General features: G+C 35.9%; 1 long non-coding RNA gene across 1 annotated transcript in view; it reads left to right on the top strand.

The window, feature by feature from the left end:
* The window catches only part of LOC113054498 (uncharacterized), a 29,256-nt gene extending 27,576 nt beyond the window's left edge, over positions 1 to 1,680 (top strand). The window contains exon 3 of the long non-coding RNA XR_003277390.1: positions 197 to 1,680. This is a non-coding gene — a long non-coding RNA (uncharacterized LOC113054498). The remainder of the gene's footprint in view (positions 1 to 196) is intronic.
* Positions 1,681 to 12,637: the final 10,957 nt, after the last annotated feature.

The raw sequence follows: 12,637 nt of genomic DNA, 5'->3' as shown, positions 1-12,637 counted from the left end.
GGACGTATCTCCACACGGCCCGTCACTCTTAAAGTCGTTCCTCCCCGATTCATCCTGTCCTGTGTACCCTTTCTCTGTGATGTCTGCAGTACTGCTGTGGAGGCGTTGCCAAGGAAACGCAGGCTGGCAGCGCGCTGGAGTTATTGAACCACAACTGGCTTTTTGCTTTAGAGGATAATTAGCTTCTGTCTCACAGGTTTCTCTCAGCCGATGGGACTCTGTTCTGAGCGTCTTCCTCCAGTCAGAGCTTTTAACCCGTCGGATGGCGGGTAGCTGTGGCCGCAGGTGCTCCTTTTACCTGGACGAAAAACTGTGTGAGCACTCCAGCAATCCTCAAACACACACACACACAAACACACACTACCCAGACTTCCTTTTGTTCTTCAACACACAGTGAGCTCTGGCGGAAATATAAACCTATCTGTATCCTAAAATGAAGTGTCTCTCTCTTTGTTTCTCTCATATTAAAAACAATAAATAAAAATCTCATTCAATTTCTGCTGTGAATGAGTGTCTAAAATAACACTGATCGAATGAATCTCATTTAATATAATATACAGATATAATTATCTGTAAAATTTTAATTGTATTGCGTTCATCTAGATATTCGAACCGGAAAACAAGAGAAATGTACTGATTAAACATATAGCTTTCTTTATTCAGTGCGAGGAAGCAAGTGTGTGTGTATAAGTTTGCAGTTTCAGCAGGCGAGTTTGACACACAAATCCACTCCCGCATTAAAAGAGGCGGAGAACAGAGACAGATCCTTTGACCTTCTGCTTTCACACACAGTCCAGTGACACACACACTCCGATCACAAATGCACATTAATCTTGTTATCCCTTGCACATTTGTATATTTAAATGCTGTAAATGTTTAAGACTTTCTAATAAATTGTTGATATTATTGTATTGATTGTCTCATTTTTGGTATATCTCTCTTCTCCTGTATATAAACTGTATATTTTAACTCTTTTAACACATGAAATCGTTAACCTAACACATTTTCAGTACTCCCTCCATAAGTGTAAGTGCAAATTAAGCAAAGAATCACAATGAAACCTGGATGTAGCTTTGCTGTTCGGTGTTCCATGTTAAAGGTTGTAGCAGCAGCATCACAGCATTAGTTACATGTGTGAAAGTGTGTGCGTAAAACCTTGCTGGCTTTGGGAAGTGTGTGTGTGACTCGGTGTGCTTGCAGACGTGTGTGTGTGCCTTTATCCATAGAGCGGCCAGCCAGGCTGCAGATATCATCCATCTCCTTGTCACAAAGCGCCAGGGTTGCTGGGTAGGCAGCAGACAGCCGCTCGGCGCTGAGGATGGGAGCTGAATCCTAATTCCGCCGCTGCTCTCCCCCGCCTCCCACGACGGAAAATCGTTAACCTCAGGATTGGAGAACAAAGCAGAGAGCTTTAGCCAGCTAGCTGATGTTAACGCAAAACGCCCCAACCACAGTCTCAGAGAGACATGCTGAAATCATGCAAAGTATGTTCAGATGTAAATCCTTCAGAGCTTCTGTGGTTTTTGAAGAGTATAGCTCTGTTTCAAAACCCAGTGAGCTGCCTACAGAGTCAGCTGCCTTTTAAGACAGTGGGATATCATGAGTGACTGATTTGAAATGCATATTTATGAATTAGGGAAGTCATCAGGTTTCGACATCAGTTGCATTCAGGTCATTTGGTTAGAGGCAAAAAAAAAAAAAACTTTTAATTTTTATACTTTTACAAAATGATGAATAAAGAGTGTGCATCAGTTTGTTTTTGCTGCTTTATGTTTTTATTTCATGAATGTGCTGCAAATTAAAGTTGCATTACATATTCTATAGTAATTTTAAATTCTATAACATTTCTTACATTGCAATTTAGTTTTATTATAAATGAAAAAAAAGGGAAATCTACTGTCAATACAGGCGCTGTATCCAACATGTTTTGGAAACTTGAATAGTGCTGAAATTTGCTGAAAATGTACTCAGGCCATCCAAGATGTAGATGAGTTTGTTTCTTCAGATTTGGAGAAATTTAGCATTACATCGCTTGCTCACCAAAGATCCTCGGCAGTGAATGGGTGCCGTCAGAATGAGAGTTCAAACAGCTGATAAAAACATCACCATAATAATTCACAAGTAATTCAAATGACAGTCAATCTATTTACATCTTGTGAAGTGAAGCGTGTTTGTAAGAAACAAATTCATCGAAATGTTTTAACCTCAGATAAGTCCTCCATCCATTATATTGTTTCCTCCTATGAAAATGTATTCTGAATCAGGAGAGAAATATGCACAGATCAAGCTCAGTTTACAAGTAAGAAGATTTCTAAACAAATATGTGAGAGAAGAACAGGGAATGGACTTTTCCATCATGGATTATGGAATATTATGCCTTTTTTGTCCAGAAGCAACTGATTAAAGTTAAAATGCCTTACAAACATGAAGCTTTTCACTGCACAAAACATTATTTGATAGACTGACACCCATTCACTGCAGAGGATCCATTGGTGGGCAGGTAATGTAATGCTGAATACTAAATCAAAATCAAGTCATCAACAACTTGGATAGCCTGAGGTTGAGTCAATTTTCAGCAATCTGTCGAACATGACTTGAATGCACCAAGACAGCTCAGTGAGCACCTCACAAATTACAATAAAGACTCGATTTGCAACTGATTTCAATGGTTTGCTGCTACACTTATGGTGTACTACACTAATAAGAATAAAATATAAGGCAAACACAAATAAAGACTTGACTCACAATTGATTTCAATAGAGTCTGCTATTAACTGGAAGACGGAAAAGTGTTTTAAGATAGCTATGCATACATTAACATAACTACATCCTTAAAATGCTGCCTTGAAAAGTGTTTATCACAGGTAATTGTTAACAGGTATTGTTGCTGCTCCTGTATGTTCTAAACATCCAAAATAAAACTGAACTTTAATGACAAACTCAAATTAGACAGATGTCTTGTTATTAAAGAGTTTTAAGGAGTTATTTACAGCTTTTGGTTTATCTTTACCTATAGACATTAAGCAAAGAGCCATGTTTAGGTTATCTGATCTCTCACCCTGGTCAAGTTACTAATGGTAAAACAAGATAATCTCACCTTTTGGTTAGAAACTCTTCCTTTCTGTCTGATCTTGTAAACCATTGGAATGGCCACAAAATTACAAATTGGAGTACTACTTAATACTAGTTAAAATACAATACTAAGTTTTTGCAGTATGCCATGCATATACTGTGCGAATATGCACATTTATGTATGCATAGAATATCCAGATGGTTAAGTAACGCAATATACTGTACAGGCATAGAATACTGTACAGAGTATGATTTCCCACAATGCAATGTGCTTTAACAATGACCTACTGTACCTTCTTGAGTGTTTAACTGATCAGGCTGCCAAAAGTTGTAATTTGTACACAAAATTAGGTTTAAAAATGCAAAATAACCATCATGACAGTGTAGAATGTTAAGATTTGAAATGTTTAGAGTCATATATTAAAATAAAATCTATTTCCTTAAAATAAAATAAAAAGAAAAGTAATAGGCAGTAAATGGTAGCATTACATACTATTCCGAAACATAGACACTCCCCAGCCAGCTTTGCTTTGGAAACTTGTTTTGGAGCAAGTGAAGGTTTTTTTATTTTTCCATAGATCCACAGAGGCTGCTGCCCATCTATCTGCCTGTTTTTCTGTGTGCTAGGACAGGCGATTTTGTTCTAGCGCAGGCCTTTTTGTTGTTTTGAACCCAAAGGACCCTCCTGAGTCTGCAGGCCTGGGGAACAGATCCGGTCCCACACACAAAGGAAACTTTGATTCAAGGGTGAGTAAAACAAATGCTCTGCTCGTATGTTATCAAAATCTACTGGCCTTTCCTCTGAAGTTCAGCTTCAAGGGATCTCCCATGAAAAATGAGGAAAGGAAAACTGAATTATCTTTTATGCAAACTAAACAATCATTATCTTAGATTAACAAACCTAATGCATGAATCCTGGAGTCCAAAGTAGACAGCTGCGAGCAGGAGGAAGATGCGCTCAGACACAGAGCCCAGCATGAGAGCGGCTCTTCATGTGTTATCTGGATGTTTGAAGATGTTTACATAGTAAACTCTTAGACCTGAGTGTCCAAATCCATACCACATGTCAGATGATCAGGTCTTACTGTAAGAAAACAACATAACCATATGTACCATACTGACAATCAATCAGACAATAACTTTCATGTGTTAAACTTAAAAAAAAAAAAAAAAAAAATTAAGTGGAATGATTAAAAGCAGAAAATATGGAACTGCCTTTTTGCATTTTTTTGTTATTTAGCTTACATCAGTTATTTCAAATGTTATTAATTTATAATATTTTAAATATTTAAATATAGAGATAGACAATTTAATTATATTCATTTTCGATTACTACTGAATCCAATAAAATTAAAAAGTAACATACAATAAAATCTATCATTTTTAAAAGCGACACGTGAATTTAGTTATTACAATATCATGTACAGTATGAAAATAGATATTTATTTCTGAGCTCTATATATACTGTTTGTTCATTTTAATAAATATAATTATTTAACTATTTTTTGTTGTTATGTATGACAACAAATGTGATCATTTTTACTTTTTTTTTTTTTTTTTGATAGCTTAATGAGGAACATTCCACATACCATAAAAATCCATTCCTTTATAGACCTCTGATGGTGCATTTTTGTGTAATAATTTGCAGTTTAGACGCTAAAGTCACCATAAAAGTTGTTTTATTTAGGCTACTTGCTAAGTTGTGCTAATAATAATATTAGTTAATATTATAATTGTGCACCAATTATATTGTTGGACGTTCAAATACTAGTCAAAATTAGGCAGATTTACATTTTGTGATTACATGATTTGATTGGACATATACAGTGTTGGCAAGTGATTTTACCACACCAGTCTCACGCCAGCACATGTAAGGTGACACGGTTCTCCTTTCAAAACAGTGTGACAGTTAATGTTTATAGCATCGATAGTCACAGCTGGCTGGAGGAGGGCTTCCTGCGTTCCGTCGAGGAGAAGAGCCGCAATGCCTTGTTCTTCTGCTGGACTGGAGCTCAGCTCGTACACAAACACTCATACAGCTGTGTGTTAAACATTACATGAGCAGCCGAGCCCAGCCAGAACACGAGGAGAACTTTACAGCATGCGAACAGACGCATCCACCCAGCTGTGGCGGCTGGGGAACCGTCGGACGAACATGAGGCTTGTGTCCCGTCCACAAGACAGCTGTGAAAGTTTAATGGTCTGTGAGATTAAGTCTATCATCGTTTTGACTCGCACCTTCGCGGAGAGAAGAGGAACAAGCTACGTCACATAATGCAAAAACATGACGAGATATAAGCTATATATAAAAAAAAAAAAAAAAAAAAAACATCTGGCCAATATTTATAAGCCAGTAATTATTTTCACATTATGGCCGATAAAGATAATGGATCGACGTTCATTTTTCACAATATTTTGTCTAAATTAATAAAACAAATTTAATCGGCCATATTAAATGCTACAAGTAAAATGTAGCATCACATTATGTACAGTAAGAAAAATGAATATTTATTTTGAGATTTGCTTAAGATTAGATTTAACTGTGTTAATAAATGATTAATGTATATATATAATCTTTAAATGAGCGACACAAATAGTGATACATTGGAGCCAGTATATTGTATAGAATAATGTATATTGTCTAAATAAAATCTTAAAAAAAATAATAAAGTAATAAAATAAAATTACTTAATACACTACAAATGAATTAAGGCATAACAGCATTGAAATGTGTGCTACAGTAGCCCATGAAAAAAAAATGAGATTGGCTAAAGATTACATTAACATGTGTATAATGAATGGTTACATTTCTAAAATAGTATTTTTATATGAAAATTAGAGCACGTATAAACAGATGCAACCTAATCAGACAAAAAAAAAATTATTAATATACTGAAGTGATATTACATTTATACCGATAAGCTGATAATAATTTTTATTATTGATAATTATTTTGACCAATAAAGAGTTGACCAATATTTAAAAATGTTATAGTAATTTAAAATAATAATAATGATACAAAAAATAAAGTGAATTTAGGTATCACAACATTATTATATACAGAATTAAAAATGGATATTTATTTTAAGATTAGCTATACATTTAACTGTTTTAATCAATTATGAAAGTTTTTTAATATGATCTCTTAAGATGATGGAAAAGGAGTCTTAATGTGCAATACAAGACGTGGGTTATTGCCTGAAGAGTGTTGGCCTACGCTTCCACTTTTCCAGAATTATTATTATGAAGTTTGTGTTGCCATGGCAGCAGAACCACTGCAGCAATGATGGTCAGCACAGGTGAGTTACCTGACCCCAGGCTCTGTTTGACCACTCATACTGATGAGAAATCAGCTTTTCAAGCTCCAGCAGAAACACTAACCTCTGGCCAGCAGATCAGCAGTTAAATGGAATTACAGCCCAATCATTCTCTTGTTTAGTGGAGTGACATTTAATACACATCAGTCTTATAGATAGCTACCCCTCATCTCTTAACCTAATTTACATGAAATCTGTTCTCTGGAGGATTCTTCGCAGATGTCCCTGCTATTTGAGAAGGATGTACTGGACAGGTGTGATGCACTGTTTATGAAACTCAATCACCTGCATATGGCTTTCTACCAAAAGGCATGCAGAAATTATTTCAAACAAAACAAACATGCTGATCGTGTTCTATAACCTGATGCTTATCAATATGTCAAAGCAAAACTGTGATAAATCAGTCTGTGCTGTAATCTGGCTGTCACATGGTAGTGCTGTGTTCAGTTCAGCAAAGTCACAGACATTACACTTAAAGATAAATGTAGGAAAAATCCATGCTGTTACTGCTGAAGTAGTTCAAACTGAGTGTATGTCTATGGGACATAACAATGAGAAAGGAAGGTCTCCCTGTCTGGACCAAACTGGACCTGATTCACATGGTGCTGTGAAAATAGCTACATTAAACTTCAACTGGTTCAGGGGGAGAGTCAGTAAGTTTAGAGCTCAACTTATGTCTCTCTTGTGGCTTGTTCAGGCCAGGGCACTCTGACGGAGGTCATCTTTTATTAAAAAGAAACACTGGGGACATCTAGTGGACATTTTCATATTAAGCACACTTAATATCCTACACAACAGCTAAAGATTTTCAAATGAGTCACGTGCAGAATTACTGGCCTGTGATCTTGGTTTTTAATTGGTCAGATTAAGTTTATTATTATTATTATTATTATTATTCATAAAATAGCAATAGATTCATAATTTAATTGAAAAGTGTTTCAAAGTTACACTGATGATCACATTAATATTTATCTGAATTATAACTCAGTAGCTTATTTAACCACCTATTTCAATGTCTTTGGAAGGCATTTGTCTTTCAAACACAGTAAAATGCACAAATTCACATGATTTCTTATTTATATGTAATGCAGGCATTTCCAAACGTGTTTTTTTTTGTTGTTTTTTTTTTTTTTTTTTTTTTTTTTTGTCATCTGAACCTCTTTATATTTATTTAAAGTACCTCTGAGATTTAAAAAGAAATATTTAATAAGTATCACGTTTGCATGTTTATGGTTCTCTGACGGTGGGTAATGGTCACATGACATGCAGGTAAGCATATTATATATATATATATATATATATATATATATATATATATATATATATATATATATATATATATATATATATATATATATATATACAGTTTTTTATGATTTAAGTTAACTAATGATTAACTTTTCGTTAAACACAAATCTCCTGCAGCTCCTACACGAACCCCATTGTGGGAAACCTGTTTTGTAATGTAATGTTTAATCCACTTTATGTTGTTAATTTCAACGAATGGAATATATTTTCTTACTTTTTTTTATTTTTATATCAATATGGTACCTACAAGATTATCCTATTTAAATAGACGTTATAAGTGAGTAAAGTCAAAAGTTGTCTCATATTACTTGAGATGTGTGATGTAACGGATTAAGTTACAAACTACAATTTTTGTCATGTAATTTGGAATGAGTTACTGATTACAATTTGTAACGTAATTATGTTTATTAATATTAATCAAAACCAGATCTCCATCGCTTCAACTAAAACCCCGCCCTCCAGTGAGCGAATCCGAGCACGTAAAATGATTGACAGGCGCCTCCAGGTTTTCTGATAGGCTAACATGCACGGGCTGCTGTTTCAGTGTTATGGTTATCTGTCAAGTAGGCTAATGCCGATGTTTTATTTTATTAGTAGATTAACATAAACTGTCTGGCCTGCTTTGGTTTGCTGTCGCACGAACTCCCGCTGTCCAGAAGGGGGCAGCAGTGTGCCAGTCTGCAATAATTCATATCAATATGAATAACGTCTAATCTGAGAAACCTGGTAAGAAAATCATGTTCCGCATTCCCCGTCGTTGATAATGTGACACTAATTTTAAAGGATGGTTTGATAAAACAGAACCTCTGTATGGATGAGACATTTAAATTAAAATTGAAATTGGTGATGAATGGCCAGCAACCCTTCACACACAGCCACGTGCAGTTCAGAGACCGCACACACTGTCTCATCATTTCATCAAACATATTGCTCAGATTTGATCTGCCGTTTATGTATCCCATGAGGCCCCTGGCTGCATGAGAAATGCTAAACTAATAGGAATTGATTAGAGCCGGATCTTTCGGGTTGTTCATTCCCAGCGGTTGTGCTGATTTATGCGGCCTGTCAGTCTGTCTGATGAAGACAGATGCACTCAGAATAACTGCTGCACAACTTCTCTTCAGTTTGCTGCATTTTAATGGCTCTAATTCAAAGAGGAAATGATTATTATACGGGCTGATTGAAGTGGTGGCAGATGGAGAACACAAGCGTGTGTGTGTTGGTTTGGTTCTGTTTCCAGATTTCAAACACACAGGTGTCACACCGCAGCCAATAATATTCTTCATTTGAGGAAATATAGCAAATATATGAGGAAAAATGATTTAGAGAATGTCAAGGGCAGCTGAAGATGAAGTATGTGATTTTTATCTCACAATTCATATTCAGTATCTCACAGTTGTGACTTTTCATATATAAACAGATACAACAGAAAAAAGCCAGGATTGCGAGTAAAAAAAATATTTTCTTAAAATAAAAAATAAAATAAAAATCCAGATTCCAAGAATTGTCAGAAAACGTCTATTTAGCATAAAAGTCACAATTACCTTTACATAATTTAGTAAAAATGCTTTAATGTTTATAGGATAGATACACTTATTCATACTTAAACATTTAAATTTAGGAAACTGGTTACACTGAGAAATTCAGTTTTGTATATAAATCACCATTGATATTTCCTTCACATTTCAGGTATATCATCTCTTTTTTTTCAATAGTATATCTTATCCTTATAGAGTTTGAGTGATGTGTGTGTGATAACACACTTAGGTAATATAGACACACCCCTCATCATTTTCAGGTTGGGATGGTCATGTGACAGCTCAGGTGTTGGAGTATGAATGTTTAGGCAAACTCGCACCCCATCTCTATCAGCAGGCCAAACCATATGAACACGGTAATGGTAACATTATTTTTATGCTTCATATGTCGTTAAGTGATTCTTAGAAGATTTAGTTTTATTTTCTCCTCTGTCCCAGCACACATGCATTGTCATCTAGAAGTATTCTGCTTTATTTTCTTCTCCTCTATGAAAGAAACAGATTTTCGGATGGATCTGTGCACCGTTTTGTAGCCTTTCTCATAAGTAAACACGTCTTTGAAATGTAAACAGGTAGAAAGAGTTGATAACCTGTATGGATCAGTCTTTCATGAGCGACTGTGCTTCCTAATCTGACTTTAGAATGGCCTGTCTTTCACTTGCCATCAAAACAACAGAGAAGAGAGAGAGAGGTTTCATTTAGAAATCTTCTCAAAAATCTCAGTCGTATCATCAGCAGGGTGTGTTTTCTAATGAGAAGACTGTCAATACAGGCTTCCCTTCCTGTGACGGCTGTCTTCGGCAGTGGGCTGCATGCACGCTTCCCAGCTTCCGTGAGCGTTGTCATGGTGATCAAACAGCCGTTGTGGTGCTTTCTGACAGAAGAACAGAGCAGGCAGCTTGACATGACTGAAGCGCCACTGAGCTCTCGTAGTTGCAGGCGAGACACATGCTTTGGTCCAAATTACACAAGCTGACAGATGTTCTTTTTATTTTTTCCCCAATTTTGTCATTTAAACCCTTCTGTTTCTTGCTTTTAATGACTGTGTGGTCCCTGTGTTGGGATTTTAGGATGCTTTGCTCTGAGAGTTTGTGTAGCATCTAATCTGGTGTCTGCTGTTCACCTTTCCATCGCTCCTGAACTTTTCAAAACTGAATATGGGATTTGTCAAGCTAGTGAAAGTTTGGACCTGATGTATTTTTATCATATATCTGCGTTTCTAGCTCCGAGTGAAGATGAGTGAACCTCAGTGTTAAACTCGTGATTGTATGTACTGTATTTTCACAGACTATCAGTTTCACATTCTTCCGTTCCACTCAAGAAAGAAAGCCATACAGGTTCGGGACACCATGAAGGGTGAATAAATGATGATAGGATTTATATTTTTGGTTAAGCTATCCCTTTAAACAGTAATTTTGTTCATTTCTAATAGCTTAGACTCTTAGCTCGCTCAATCTTTCTCAGTGTCAAGATCTTCTAGCCATGTTTGGGATGCTAAGAATCCCTTGATCCTTTTATGAGAGCCGAGAGGAATTGCTTTAATCTTCTGCTGGTTCGTAGGTGGCTTTTTTGTTCATGTGTCTCCAACCATTTCTTCCCTTCACATCTTCTGCAGATTAGAGGAATATTCATTTCCTTCTACAGTATCTATATGCTTCCAGAGATACCTGCACCCAAAGATTGTGCGTGAGACATCTGAGACGTGGATTTTTGGATTTCTAGTTACAAAATTGTATTTTATGCAGCCTAAATCCCAAGCCTTTGAGAATCATAACGCTCTATTCCTGGACTGTTTACTTCGCCAATATTCCAGACATCAATAACATTATTACAGGGGACCTGATAAAAAGCAACAATATTGATGGATTCTCTCTTGTTGTAAAATGACTACTGTCAGAGTGACTGGAGCAGTATAATTAATACATGACCTCTCTCTCTCTCTCTCTCTCTCTCTCTCTATCTCTTTAATAGTCATTGTGACTAAAAGTTAATAATGACTCTGAGCTGTATTGCATTTGCTCTCATCTGAGATGCGTTTGGCACATTTGATCTTTGCAGAGGACCTTAGTGGACCAAAAAACTTGTCTCTCGGTGCGTGAAATGGATGTAAGCCAATATGAAACTATGAGCCACATAAAACTAGAGGAAGTTTCTTCAAATATACCTTTTTTTTAAAGAGGTTTTTAATCATGCTTATTTAAAAATAAATCCAGTTTTTCTTATAGCTATTTACAAGTGAAAACCATAATAATAGTAGTATTTTTCATCATCCATCTCTTATATAAGATTATTCTATACATACTGTTGCATTTTTGCTAAGACCGACCACACTTCAGTGGCACACCATCTGTTTGTTTTATGTTTGTAAATAAATAAATCTGTATTCATGAATATGGATTGGATGAATCTCACGCCTCACTTGCTGCATTGTCTCCGAGGCTGCAGCTCGTCCCACAGGCTTTCCTCTGATAAGATCTGATCTGTTTTCTGAAATACTGTATTATTTACTTGCTCGAGTGAAACAAACAAACACAAACAAAATCCATTATTATTTTTGATGGTGTTTCCATTTTACACCAGTATTTTAGTTCAATCAGTTAAAACAATAACAGTACCCCTCTCTTCAAAAAAAAAAAATTAAAAAAAGAATATATATATATATATATATATATATATATGTGTGTGTGTGTGTGTGTTTGTGTGTGTGTACAGTACAGACCAAAAGTTTGGACACACCTTCTCATTCAAAGAGTTTTCTTTATTTTATTTTTTTTATGAAAATTGTAGATTCACACTGAAGGCATCAGAACTATGAATTATCACATGTGGAATTATATATGGAATTATATACATAACAAAAAAGTGTGAAACAACTGAAAATATGTCATATTCTAGGTTCTTCAAAGTAGCCACCTTTTGCTTTGATTACTGCTTTGCACACTCTTGACATTCTCTTGATGAGCTTCAAGAGGTAGTCACCTGAAATGGTCTTCCAACAGTCTTGAAGGAGTTTCCCGAGAGATGCTTAGCACTTGTTGGCTCTTTTACCTTCTGTCTGTGGTCCAGCTCACCCCTAAACCATCTGGATTGGGTTCAGGTCCGGTGACTGTGGAGGCCAGGTCATCTGGCGCAGCACCCCATCACTCTCCTTCTTGCTCAAATAGCCCTTGATGACTTCAGTGTGACTCTACAATCTTCATAGTCATGTTTTGGTCTGTACTGTATAGAGGTTCCATTCATATCGAGCACAAAAAGCATAGACTGAGGCAACAGAGATAAATATGACACAATGATCTAAACCAAGAGTTCAATAAACAAGCCATTTCAGTATTTATTGCTTTGAAATATGACAAATTGTGATTGTCAGTTGCGGCATAATTTCCCTAAATATTAGCCTAGTATA

Source organism: Carassius auratus, chromosome 35 (assembly GCF_003368295.1).
Source record: "Carassius auratus strain Wakin chromosome 35, ASM336829v1, whole genome shotgun sequence".
Lineage (NCBI taxonomy): Eukaryota > Metazoa > Chordata > Actinopteri > Cypriniformes > Cyprinidae > Carassius > Carassius auratus.
This window is presented reverse-complemented; position numbering and strand designations above follow the sequence as displayed.